This window comes from Anas platyrhynchos, chromosome 2, assembly GCF_047663525.1.
Source record: "Anas platyrhynchos isolate ZD024472 breed Pekin duck chromosome 2, IASCAAS_PekinDuck_T2T, whole genome shotgun sequence".
Classification (NCBI taxonomy): domain Eukaryota; kingdom Metazoa; phylum Chordata; class Aves; order Anseriformes; family Anatidae; genus Anas; species Anas platyrhynchos.
Window position 1 is genome coordinate 96519810 of NC_092588.1, and position 12885 is coordinate 96532694.

The 12885-nt window shown below is 43.8% G+C and overlaps 1 protein-coding gene across 4 annotated transcripts in view; it reads left to right on the forward strand.

The window, feature by feature from the left end:
* Positions 1-8282: 8282 nt before the first annotated feature.
* Positions 8283-12885, forward strand: part of ELMO1 (engulfment and cell motility 1) — a 310601-nt gene continuing 305998 nt past the window's right edge. For 3 of the 4 annotated variants that reach the window (XM_027451441.3, XM_027451440.3, XM_027451439.3), the window contains exons 1-2: positions 8283-8717; positions 9013-9083. The gene's annotated coding sequence lies outside the window, so the exon portion shown is untranslated. Of the gene's footprint in view, positions 8718-9012; positions 9084-10763; positions 11077-12885 lie in introns of those variants that run through there. The other variant, XM_038174981.2, reaches the window with a different exon arrangement.

Sequence of the window (12885 nt, forward strand, 5' to 3'; positions counted from 1 at the left end):
GCAGCATTTTATTATATTTTACACTACTGCAAGACAGTGGGGGACTCTGGTTCATCAAGTAGATCAATATTAAACTTTCTACTCTTTGAATGCTCACAGCCAGAACAGAAGATTTGCCATTCTGTTCCTCCATCTGTACCCTGCTTCAAAATGAAAATCGTCTGCACTAGTGGACAGTGAAGAGAGTAAGTGCTTTCACAAAACAAAGATTTTCTTTTTAAAGAAAACCTTTAAAATAAAACCATAGCCATCTGTCGTGTTAAAGCAGATATGCTTTTCACCTTCAAAAAGCTTTAGGGACATTGACTAATTGGTCCTTGTGACATAAGAGGACTGATATTTTCCCAATTTGGAGTGGGAAGTCAGCAGGGGCATCTTGCATCCTGGGGCAGGAATTTAGGCTCCCTGTGAGGCAGGAGAATTGTAATCCTTTTGTAGTAGTCAACAACATTTCCAAGTGGGGGTGTGTGAATTTAGGCACTTCTAACCCTGCTTACACACTTCAGACAAATGAAAGGCTTGATTTTTTTTCACAACTGCTGCACATCCAGATGCTCTCATTGACTTTATAAATACTAAATGTTCAACTTGAATAGGAGCTGCAGGTGCTCAATGCTTTGAATATTATGCCATTAGAAAGGGTGTGAATTAGAGCTACTCAAGTAAAAGTGTCCACTGATCTGTTAGCTGAACTAGAAAATACTTCCCATGCTCTAAATTTTTTTGAGTTGATCTGAAAAATATTTTATTTTTAATCAAAATGACCTTCTGCTCCCATGCATTTTTCTTTTGTTATTATTTTGTGTTGAATAAAATGTTTCATTTCATTTTATGCATTGCTTTAAAGAACTTCAGTCAGCTTCAGTCTTAAAAGATCATGAGATTTGCTGTTCTGTCATTTAGAAATGCCAGATTAAAAACTCGCGCTCTTTAAAAATAAATCATTTTTTGACCTAAGTTTGATATGAATATATGAACAGTTTTTGTTGACTCAGAACTTCACATTTCAGCAAATAAACCACTCTCCTGTCTAACTTCAGGCTTGGGAACTGAACTTGTGACATTCATAGAGCAGTGATTGCTCTGCAATGAAAGCTTTGGATTCACACTCTGATGATGCAGGCTGGGGCACCTCAGGGACTGCAGCCTTCAGCCATCTGCCTTGGCCCTTGGCTGCAGGTTACCGGCTCTGCAGCAAAGATAATTTGCTGTAGAAACACATCATCTTACATGTTATTGTAAGTACCAATTTGAAGTTTTTCTTTAAATGCCAGGCTGTGGACTGAGGCTGCTGGATCGTGATCTGACCCATGGAGCCCTACCCAACCTTTGTCCTCCCCTCATCCTTTATCACTGCCATCTGGGAAGAAAACCTGCCCCAAAAACCTCCTCCATCAGGTTATAATATGAGAGGATTTTACCTACATGACCTTTGTCTCAGCTCCTCAAAGTTCCTGTAAATCAGTCTGCAGTCCAACAATGATGTGAATCAAACACATTATTTATGGCATTGCAATTTCTCTGAAGAGTCACATACACTGAAGTGGGTTGTTTCAAAAACTGTGGCCCAACTTTTACATACGTTTGTCCAAAATGAACGCTATTTAGGATATCATGCTAAAGAATGTGTGTTCAAGGGTTAGGGTGTTTAGGAGACTGCTTTGTAACTGGCACTGAAGTCTTGTGGATATTTTTGTGATGGACAGTTACTTTCCGCCATGAACATTGCACTTCTCAAGAAATAAAATAAAGTATGGCAGCAGAACAAAATATTTATAGGCAAAGTGACTTTCCGTAATAATGGAATAATAAACACAGAAGGGGGAAAGGCTAAGTGCAAATGCTGAAATGCATTCATGAGTACATTTGTACTGCTTCTGTAGCTGTTGGAATGTCACTTGCTCATGTGAATTCATTCAGTGAAGCATTTGAAGTCAATCACTGTATTAGGAAAGTGGGTATCCAGCATACCACTGAGCAGTGAGCTTATACACTTCATTGCTACTTTGCTGTCAGCAATTACTGTTTATCAATTAATATTATGAAAGGATTAAAATGGATGATAGAAAAAACAGTTTGTTATTTGCAGCAAGAAAGTCACAAAGCTGTCATAAGACTTGTGAGTGAGTCCTTGGAAGGGTTTACTAGTGCAGCAATGTTTTTTGTGTTTCAATTTGGGACAGGAGGACTTGGCCTTCACTGATAGTGAACCGTGCTGTGCTGTTGCTGGAGAAGGACGTTGTGTTACTTCTATCAGACTCTCTGTACCTGTTTGTTTTCACTGTCTGTTAAAGTCTGTGTTTAGGAGAAGGACTGGCATTTATCATGAGTTTGTGCAGTGTTGAGCTTTCTTGCTAGCTGAAGTCTCTGTAGCCTTTTGCAAAATAAATAACACTGCTGATGCCCAGAAAAGATGGAAGTGTTTTTTAATATTAAAGATCTGTAGTGGTACGTGACATCACTCTTCATCAGTCAGACCTCAACTGTACATACAACACAGCTGCTCAATTGATTAAAATAGGCCGCTTTTATCAAATATTAACCTGTGTAGAATGCAAGGTGACTGAAAATCTGGTGCATGTTAAAGAAGTTTTGCAGCCTGTAGAAAAAGTAAGCAGCCTTTAAGTTTCAGGCCTTTTCACATTTAAGTTTTCTATGGTTTGTGCAATGCCCAGTAATGTTATTACTTACAAATCAAACCAGGTGGCAAACTGGGTAAATCACAATGCAGTGAGTTTCTTCACAAGGCTGGTTTTATTAACAATAGCTGTGCTGGAGTTGTGTCAGGAGACCCTAAATGAAATTGGAACTAAAATATATGTTATCTACAAAAATACAGAGAAGAAAATATCTGTCTTGGAAAAATTATAGCTTAAACTAACAAGGTCAAAAAATATGGAACAAAAGAAAAGGAAAGAAAGCAAAGGAATGAAATGCATTCCTGAAGCCACAGTTTTATGGTGGATTAAGGGCTCAGGGTTGAGTCAAAACTCAAGAGTCCCAACTCCCTGACTGCCTAGCTCTATTCTTTCAAAAGGAGGAAAACAAAATGAGTAGAAAAGATATTGATCCTTAAATATGGTTGCAACAAGTAGGAGGTTTCATCATAACATGTTAATCTGATGACAGATGTAAGGAATGTCACTGTGTGGTGGAAAAGAGACATGGCATGCAGCAAGCAACTCTGTTCTGTCTTGAAAAAATTATTAGAATTCCTCTTCTGTCTTCTCCAAGGACTTCTTTTAGTGGCTCTCTGTTCAGCGAAATCCTGCCGGGCATTTGAACTCAGAGCTGCGATGGATTCAAGCTCTCTTGCCATCTCTGCTAACCTCTCTTCAGTCACTGTGGCTAAGCCACCAGTGTTAGGCATTTACCCTATCAACAGAGAGATTTCTGCTCATTTCCGTGAGTGGTGAATTGAGCCCTGGAAACGGAGAGTGAAAACCCCACTTGGTCACTCCTGTTGGTAGCAATGCTATGGTAAGCTTTTCTCTCTGTTAAATTGCTCTGCCCAGGTTCAGAAGTACCCATGGTGAGAACTGTGCAGGTTCCTTGGTGTTAAAATTGATGTGCAGAACTTCTTATCAAAATCAATGAGAGGACTAGGAATAAATAAATGATAAAGCTAGGAAGTATTACTGCAGTTGTTCCACACTGAAGATTACCTAACTCCACCTAACTCCCTTGAACTTCTGCTTAAAGTAATAAAAGTGAAGTTTGGCTTGGACCACATTATCAGCAAAATGCCTAGTTTGATTTAAACATTTATAGTTAGGACCAATCTCTGACAGCCACTGGGCAACTTTAATGAATAACTGCTTTCACTGAGACAGGACAGAAGCTGTGTTTCCATCTGCAGCTTGCTGAGCTTCAGCATTGCATTGCTATTTGTCTGTGTGTTTGGTTTTTTTTTTTTTTTTTTTTTTTTTTTTTTTTTGTGTGTGTGTGTTGTTGTTGTTGTTGTTGTTGTTGTTTGTTTGTTTGTTTTTTAACTTGTCAAACTTTTAGCTCTTCCCAAGTTTTTCTCCTTCAAACAATGTAATGAAATTGCTTCTGGTCTTTATTGTTCATGAGCTCCTGAAGAGGTCCTTTATAGGCATGCTAAAGTATAGATCAGCAAGTAAATGACAGTAAAACCAGTTTGTAAAGATGTGTTTTTCTTTGTAGAAGTACAATAGGTTAATGGCATGAACACTCTAAGAGCAATTCTTGACCTCTTCATTTTCCTGCTTTTATCTGCAAAATTTCATAATTGGCGTGATGATTATAAGTATTGTTATTTCCTAATTATAACTTTTAGCAATTGATTTTATTGTAAATCTATGTCCAGATGAGATAAAAATGAATGCATAAAAATACCTAAACTATTTGTTAGTGTGGGGTTGTTCACAGGTTAACTGTGTCTTTTATGAGATGTATTTACTTCTTCCTTAGGCTGGCTGTTCTGCAAATGCTGCCTTTTTTTTTGTATGTATATTGTATAGAAATGTATATAAAGCAGCAGATTTACAGCTTGAATAGATATACTAAAACCGACTCATAATAATCCTCATGTCATAGTGACCTTGTTTGAATGCCCTTCCCTAGGATGCTCACATTGATGTATACATGAATATAAAATGCATACATATCTATGTCTATTAGCGCAAACTGGAAGCTATAATTTAGGGGCCAGACTATGGAGATCTGCAAGCATATTGCGGCACAGAAAAACAAGCCTGGAGTTTCTCATACAGTCCATTTTTATCAATGTCATTGTTTGTGAATTTAGGTCTGTGTTGGGTCTGTCTGAGCTGGAGTCACCTTTTCCCTGCAGCAGCCCGCACAGTGCTGTGCTCTGCACTCGTAGCTGGAACAGCACTGATATCACTCCAGTGTTGTGTCTATTGCTGCGTAGTGCTGGCACAGCATCAGGACTCCTAAGCCCCCAAGAGCCAGCAGGCTGGGGGTGGGCAAGTGATGGGGAGGGGACATTGCCGGGGCAGCTGACCTAAACCAACCAAAGGGATATTCCATAACACCTGATGTCAGACTCAGCAATAAAAGGGGGGGCTCTCGTGGGGGAGGGGGCTGTTCCTCCTGAACAACCACTACGGGTTTGAGGCCCTGCTTCCCAGGACGTGGCCGAACACCGCTCGCTGATGGGAAGTAGAGAATAATTTTTCTCTCTCTCTGTGCTTCCGCGTGGACTGATTGTTTCTTTTGTATCTGTTTTTCCTTCCCATTCCCTTTCCCTTTAATTAAACCTTCCTCATCTCAAACCTCGAGTTCTCTGTGTTGTATTTTCTCCCCCTTCCTTCTGAGGAGAGGGGGAGTGAGAGAGCGGTTGTGGTGGAGTTTGGCTGCCCACCTGAGTAAAACCACCACAGTCCTTTTGGCGCACGTTGGGCCGGCAATGTCCCCTCCCCATCACTTGCCCACCCCCAGCCTGCTGGCTCTTGGGGGCTTAGGAGTCCTGATGCTGTGCCAGCACTACGCAGCAATAGACACAACACTGGAGTGATATCAGTGCTGTTCCAGCTACGAGTGCAGAGCACAGCACTGTGCGGGCTGCTGCAGGGAAAAGGTGACTCCAGCTCAGACAGACCCAACACAAGGTCAGATCTTCAGGACCTATTCAGAAATATCTAATAGGCCTTACATGCACATGCGTGCATGCATATATAAATGTTTTAACTCAACCACAAGAGATAGCTCACACTGTCAAAATAAAGATAAATTTATCTGTGACTTCAAAAAAGTCAAAATGCAACAATACCCCTGTATTTTGTTTCTGTATCCCGACTGGCACCTCTGTGTGGATTGATGGTTACAAATAAGATTCTGTAGTAATTGTATTATATACAAATAAAATACTGATGTTATGAAGGGCAATTTGTAAAGTCCATAAGCACAGTAAAATCCAACCATCTTTGCTAGTGGCTGTAACAAAAGCTATCTTGACTAATCAGTGCCTCAGCAAGGCCTTGGCCAGAAACACTATGACAAAACTACTTCTTCAAAAATTGTCAGAGGCTCTTTCATCTCAGGAGCTAAGGTTTTCACTGCAAAAGTGATTAATGGCTCTGATGCTCTCTACAGTTTTGGGATAGACAAGCTGAGATTTCTCCAGGCCAGGTTTCAACAGGTGATTAGGACCTACTGGAAGATCCTGATACATCCTTGTCAGGTGAGCCATGCAGGACAGGAATTCTTCCTGGAAACATTTTTCTGTTTGTTTGTTTGTTTTAGTTTGGTTGTCTTTTTAAGGTCCCAGCTGAAATATCCATACAAATTAAAATGCCTAATTCTTGGTGTTTTCTGTTCCTGCGCTCCCTCTTCTGGCTTTCTAGAATGTTTTAGTGAACATCTTACACCCACAACATAAGAACAACTCCAGTATGAAAAGCAGCAGTTGTAATGACAACACGTGTTTTGGTGAAAGACACCATGTAAGGCACTACTATTACATAAATGAGGAAATGCCCATAGCAGCCAAGGTCTTCTGTACGTATGCATTCCAAGTAAAGTCTTTTGGAGAACAGAAATACTACTACTCCTGGTGCAATATTGTTTATGGATAAACAGAGGACTTTGCTGGGCTATGCTCTCTGGGTTTCTTCTTTGCTCTTTCTCACAAATGTTGCAACTGAACAGTGTTCTTAAATTTGTCCCCAGAAACTGGTAGATTTTTTTTTTCTTTTAAATTGGATAACAATAGCATTGTAAATAAATTAAAAAAAAAATCTCCCGCCCCTTTTAAAAATACAACTATTGTGGTAGTACACAGCTGAAATCAATTTTAATCATTTTTGTTGCTGAGCCTGAGAGGCAAAAGAGGAAAATCAAAAATGTGGTGTTAAAAATTCTGCGTTTCAAATAGTGTTCATTCTTAATGTTCTTCCAAGCATCATGTAGATGTCTACCACCATGTATATTTGTGTTCATCTTCCAAGCCAACCCCCCAAACAAGCATACAGGGAAACTGGCCATACACTAACAGTGGAAAATTAGGTAAACGAGTCAATCTTGTACATCTCAGTTACATTTACCATGCCCTTTTCTATTTTGTAAACACTTCTGGCTTTTGTTTCAGGCACCACAACACAGGTACACATACACACAGAAAAAAACCCCAAACAACTCAGTGTTACAAAAATAGTTCAGCTGCCAACTGAACAGCCATTCACCTGGTGTTGCTGTTGTCTTTCTTTCAATAAACTACACAGCCATAAAAAACTCTTGGAATGGTTTGATAAGTGGCTTCATGTAGAAAGAATTATATCTATATGGACCTTGTGCTTTCAGTTTTGGAGTTCTACCTTAGTAAAGCAGTGTAATAAGGTGCTTTGAAATGTATATTAAACACAGGAAACAGCAATTCCCAGTGTGAAGTACTCAGTCTAGCTTCTCCATGGCTTTTACCATAGGAGGGAGGCCCAAAACTCAATGGCTTTAAGGAAATGTCCCTTGATTGTGGGGAATTCCTGCTGCGGAGAAGTTTCAGAACTTATGCGGAGCCCTGCATTAGGGAGCCCTGCTTCCAGGCTGTTGAGGTGTGCTGTCAGTCAACACTACATTAGATTAAATACAGCGACGCGTGACTCCGGGGAGTCATGTCACTTTGTGCCTCACACACAAGTATCTGCTCAGCCCCCGTGTGTCACTGACATGGTGCACCTAAGGGGAGACCCAAAGGCTGCTTCCCCTTCTAGAAAGCCCCCAGCCCTTGTGTGGGGTGTAAGAGCCCCCACAAGAGACTGCAGAGCCCTCAGGGCAAAAAAGCCACGGGAAAATCCACTGATGCCCCAGCATATGCTTTTGTGGTCTGAGGCCTGGGTGTCACAGGAGGGTGGTTTCGTAGAAAATCCCTGGGGACTTCTGACCTGCAGAAAGCCACTCCAAGGCACAGCTCCTTGCAAGATTATAGCCAGCATTTTGCAGGTTTTGGCCTTCAGGTGCCATGTAATAGCTGACCAACAGTACATTTTGTTCTGGCAGAGGTCAGAAGTCGATGCAGGACAGTAGGGCTTCCTGGCTGTGCCATCAGTTCTTGCTGAAGTGAGATGTAAAGAATTTAATGGGTTGTCCTATGATGTGCCACGCATAGTCCACACAGCAGCAGTAGGTCAAGGCGTTGAAAAACCCAGCCGCTTGGTGCCTGGGGAGCTTTTTTCTTGGAGAGGGACTGAGAACCAGAAGCGAGGATGCCCTATTTCCCTGTTTCACCTCCCCAGCTGCTTTTAGGGCCGGAGGTCGGCGGAGCCAGGCCGCTGCCGCCCTCTGTTGGCCGGGGCGGGGGCACTTCTGCCGGTCTTCCGCGGCAGAACCGAGGCCGGTCGGTGGCTGTCGGGGAAGAAACACGGCCATAAAGGGCTAAAAAAGCCCCAAAGCCGCGCTCTGAGGGCGGCGGGGGAGGCTGGAGACCCTCCGCGGGACCTGTGCGGGAGGGAGAGCGGCCGTCACAGGCAGCGGGCAGGGCGGCGGGATAGAGGTGGGGGCGGCCGGTCTCCGTCTGTCCCCGTCCCCGTCCCACAGGTGCCGCCGAGCCGCGGGGGCCCCCGGGCGGCCTGCACGTCGCGGCCCGGCCGGCAGGAGGAAGGAAGAGGAAGTGAGAGCGGCGGCGGGGAGCCGGTGGCGCCCCGGCATGGGATAGCGCCGGCACAGCGCTCCGGGGACGAGGAGGAGGAGGAAGGAGAAGGGGTCTGGCTGGCCCCGCTGCCCGCCACTGGAGGGAGGTAGGCGGCTGGGGGCTGCCCGGCTCCGGCCCCGTCCCCCCCCCTCCCCGGTGCTGGGAGGCGAGGGGCGCGGGGGGGTTGGAGCTGGCAGCAAGTACGGCCCCAAGGGCTCGCCCCCAGCCCTCCTTCCCCCTCTTTCTTGGGCACTCGGGGGGGTGGTGTCTGGGGGTTGTCCCCCTATCCCGGAGTTTGGGGTGCCGGCGGTGCTGAATGTGGCGAGGCGAGGTGGGCGGCGGATCTCAAGATCTGCAAGGCTTCATCCTGGAGTTTATTCTGAGCCTCTCTTGCCTTGCAGAGCTAACGCAACCGGCTGGCTGGCCCCCGAGCATGGTGTGGAGCAGATAGAGGAGCTCCCTAAAAATTACGGTGAGTGCGCCTCGCCCGAGGTGCGGTGGAGGAGGTGGTGGTGGTGGTGGTGGTGCTCACAGAGGAGCACCTCGCAACCTGCAGGAGCTCCGCGTGTCCGACAAGCCCAGCGAGATCCTGCCCAGCGGCAACAGCGGTGCAGGAAGCGTGCCGTGGATTAATTGCTCCAGTGTAAACATGGTTGCCTGTGAGCTGCCTGTCGCGGTGCGTTTACGGTGCAATTTCAGCAAGGGATGTTTTGAAGAGGGTTCGTAAGCAAGTGGTTTTGCTCCTGCTGTTGTCCCTCGGCTGCCTGATTGCCTGCTGTTAAAGCATTTATCTTTTAGGAAGAGGGGGAAATTGAGTAAGAACTGTCCGGCGCCCCGTCTTAGCGTCTGAGGACGTTTCCTCCTCTTCCTCTTAGCTCTCTCCTCCTTTGCCCTCAAATGCCCAAACACACGTGTGCCATCGCATCCTCTGTTATATAATCTCTGATGCATTTATGGATCATTCATTGTTCCTCCGTTCCATTCTTTCTGTGTCGTTCCTGTACAACTGAGTGACGTATGTGGCATGTTACACAGTGAAGAGAAATGCATTTTCATTTTTGCAAAGTTCTTTCAGTTAGAGCTGCAAGCGTGCTCTCTTTGAAGGCTCTCTTTCCTTAAGTACCCCTTCCCCCCTCCTGTTTCTGAAGCTGTGTAAGTAGGTGGTAGACATCTAATCTGATGGCCGGTAACTAGATAAGGAAGAGGAAGAGCAGCGGTGTCTGTTTGCTGGCTTAAGTCCCTCCTGCGTGCTTGTCAGGAAAATATCCACAACTCACATTTCACAAAGCTGTTGAAAGTCCGGCAGCAGCTTTAAAAACTTGCCATTGAGAAAATAGATTAACATGGCTAAACAGCAGAAGGATGCAAAGCAAGTATAGGAAGCTACTGCTGTCAGTGTAAGTCTGTGGGTACCAGCGTGTGTATGGGACCACTGCGGGGTGTACCTGATGCCCAAGGGAGGTTGCAGAGGGGAAGTTGTTTTCCTTTTCTGTCTTGTAATCTGTCTGAAAGTCACTGTGCTGTCTTCTCTGCTGCTTGCAAATTAGGTGCAAATGTCATTGTCTGATTTTTTATTTTTTATAAAGAAAGGGGGAAAGGATAATGAGCAGGTTTATACCCTTACAGTTGTTTTTTTTTTTCTTCCTAACATTCTACACATGCCAGGAAAAACTTAATAGATGTACTATTCAAGTAGCTTTTGAGTGGATAGGAAAAATTCTTCATATCTACTTATTCTGTAACAGTCTTACATGGTCACTGAGAGTATCTGTGATTCAGAAGTCATTATATAAAGAGATACCCTCACACCCTCTGTACTTAAAAGCTAGTACTTCTGTTTTCTCACTGTTGAGATGCAACAGATTGCATGCGCTTTCCTAAGAGAAGTGCTTTTATGCCCTTCGCCCTAGTATTAACCTAAAAAAAACTTATGTAGAAGTTACACGGCATTATAAAGGTGTAACTGTTGGTGAAACACTGCTGCATGTGCTGTACTTCCTGACAGCAATACCGTTCTGCAGCAAATTGCAGATCGAGAATAACGTAGTGCTCCACCCTTCCTTCCGCCCTTTGTTTTTTTTCTACCTAATAGAAACCCCTTTGATTTTAAGGTTTGGGCCCATAGACTTTCTTTCTCACAGTGTCCAGCCTATGAAGTGGTGTTGGATTATGGTCTAATATTTTCCGTGTTGACACACAGACCGTGGAGCTTTCACGTTCACAGATAAGATGTGTGGATTTCCTATTTTGATGCTTCGGATGGATTTGGCTGGGAGGTTTAATGGCTGTAGATTTAACCGTAACTGGGAAATGTTTCCACTGAGCTCTGCCAGCGCACCTGCATGTTAACAGGCAGCGCCCTCCTTTTCCAGTGGCAGGCTTCTTTTTTGATAGATTGCCAAACACAACTTTTCTAGTTGTGTGACTTTCAGATAAGGATTTGCTTGGGATGTTGAGGCCATCAGGTATAATTTTGTTCTTTGCTTCTGACTTTGCTATCACTCTTTTTTTTTTTCTTTTTTTTTTTTTTTTAAGTTTTCTAGAAGTAAATCATCTGTACAATTTAGTAGTTCTCTTTGTTGTGCTGTGGTGCAAATGTGCAGGATGCCCTTGCATTAAACATCTTTGTAGAAGGTAGTGGGATTTTGAGAACTATAAAACATCATACAGCATACTTAGAGAAGGCAAAAGTAATGTCTCTTCTGGTTTATTTGTCTGTGCAGCTCTGATGAGGTTTAGCAGGATTTCTTTTCTGCTGCATCCCTGCACTGTTGTGAAGGTTTGGCTTGAAGGAGAATGAGGCAGTCAGGTTTTCCTCCCTGCTCAGTCATTATCCTATTAAAAATTCTTAGATTCTGAAAGGACACTGTTTTATGGTCATGAAGTCAGTGTTGTTTGAACCCCTGCGATTAGGAATTAGAGCAGGACTGATAAGTGGCTTTAGCAGCCAGCAGGCCATCATTCAGTCATGTCTGTACTGTATGTTTAAAAGATTTCCCTGCTTTGAGTGAGTTTTTTTTTTTATTTTTTTTTTCAATTTTTTTTTTAAAAAAAAAGGTTCTTGTATTCGTGGCAGGAGGAACCTGCCAAGTACACGTTGTTAAACTTGTGTCAATTTAACAGAGCAACTGTTTAAGGGATTTCGGATTATTTTCCTTCTACTTGGAGTCAGTCACCTTCTTTTCTCCTTTTTTCCTCTCTCCAAATATAACACTGGAAAAGGAGAGAAAGAAACTAAAAGCAGTTGGCAGAAGTCAGTGTGTTGGCAGGCATTTGATAGTACGGATCATAAGAGGTGATAATATATGTGACGCTTACCATAAAATAAGCTGTATACTTACGCTGTTACAGATTGGCATTTAAGAGCTGAATGGGAGAACAATCACAGAAATGCAGAGCTGTCTTTCAGTCCACGTTTTTGCATCAGTATACTTGTGAGGATTTGGTTCTGAGGTGTCACCTTTCATTATTGCAAGTGTCATGAGATGTGAAAAGCAGACCAAAGGGCAGGTCCCAGCCCTTCTGCGAGTTTCCTTGTTTTTCTGATCAATCTCCGCATTTAAGAGGGTCGTTAACAGGAAGTATGTGCCACAGGGATAGCTAATGAATGCTCTTTCCTTTTCTCTCCCTTTCAGTTCTGACAGAGGTAAACTTCTCTGTTAGTGGCATATACTCAGGCAGGTGCTGCCTATGTGGTACCCATCAGTAGGCTACTACTTTTTCAAGCTGCTGAGTGGAGTGGTTAGTAAAGCACGGGGTTGTGGTTAGGAGCAAGGTGAACTGTGATTCATGTAGCACTTGTTTGCAAGCACTGGGAAATGCATCGCTGCTTCTCCTCATGGCGGTTTTCCATGGCAGGTCTCTTGTTTTGGCTGTGCTAGGCTTGCTTTCAGTGCCTGCTAGGAGAGGAAGTTGGCTGTGGGGGCACGGAATTGACGGGTGAGCTGTTTCTCTGTTCAGCAGTAAACCATGCTGCCAGGAAGGCTCGAAGCCACTCCTGCTAGGGATGCCCCTAGTGAAGTGTGTTAGCCTATGTGCAAATGAGCTTGCTTTGGTATCTTTCTAGTCAGTGGCCTTTGGAGCTCTTTAGGAAGCTGAACATACTACTTGGAGACCTTATGCAAATGTGGCAAGAGACCTATTCTCACTGCTTTTGAGGACATGAATATACTTTGCTTACTGATGCTTCTGCTCTGCCTCATTTACAGTACAATAACACTGAAAAGCTCCACAGCAGCTAGCACAAGGGTGGGAGTGGGAACTATCAGTCAGTG